At 41.7% G+C, this 326-nt stretch overlaps 1 pseudogene; it reads left to right on the forward strand.

The window, feature by feature from the left end:
• LOC117612172 overlaps positions 1–326 on the forward strand; it is a 15329-nt pseudogene that overhangs the window by 11982 nt on the left and 3021 nt on the right.

Here is a 326-nt window from a genome sequence, read left to right on the forward strand (position 1 = left end):
AAAAATATGTAAACTCGATCTTCCTGCAGAATATCATTATAGCGCTTGATATCACTTTCATACTCCATCATATTTGGACGACGAAAATCAATTTCTCTCCATAAGCTTTGGAGAGTATTGTAATAGGTTTCAATGGAGCCACCAGCTTGTCGCATACGAGAGACTCGTCGTTTCAGATCATAAACCTGAGAGGTGTCAGTGCCATCATAGTAAGTTGTGGCAATTGCATCCCACACCGCTTTTGCCGTCGAAAATCGAATGAAATTGCCAATCAAGCTCTGCTCCAGAGAATTGATGAGCCATCCCTTCACAATAGAGTTCTCGGT

The sequence above is a fragment of the Prunus dulcis genome, chromosome 8 (assembly GCF_902201215.1).
Source record: "Prunus dulcis chromosome 8, ALMONDv2, whole genome shotgun sequence".
Classification (NCBI taxonomy): domain Eukaryota; kingdom Viridiplantae; phylum Streptophyta; class Magnoliopsida; order Rosales; family Rosaceae; genus Prunus; species Prunus dulcis.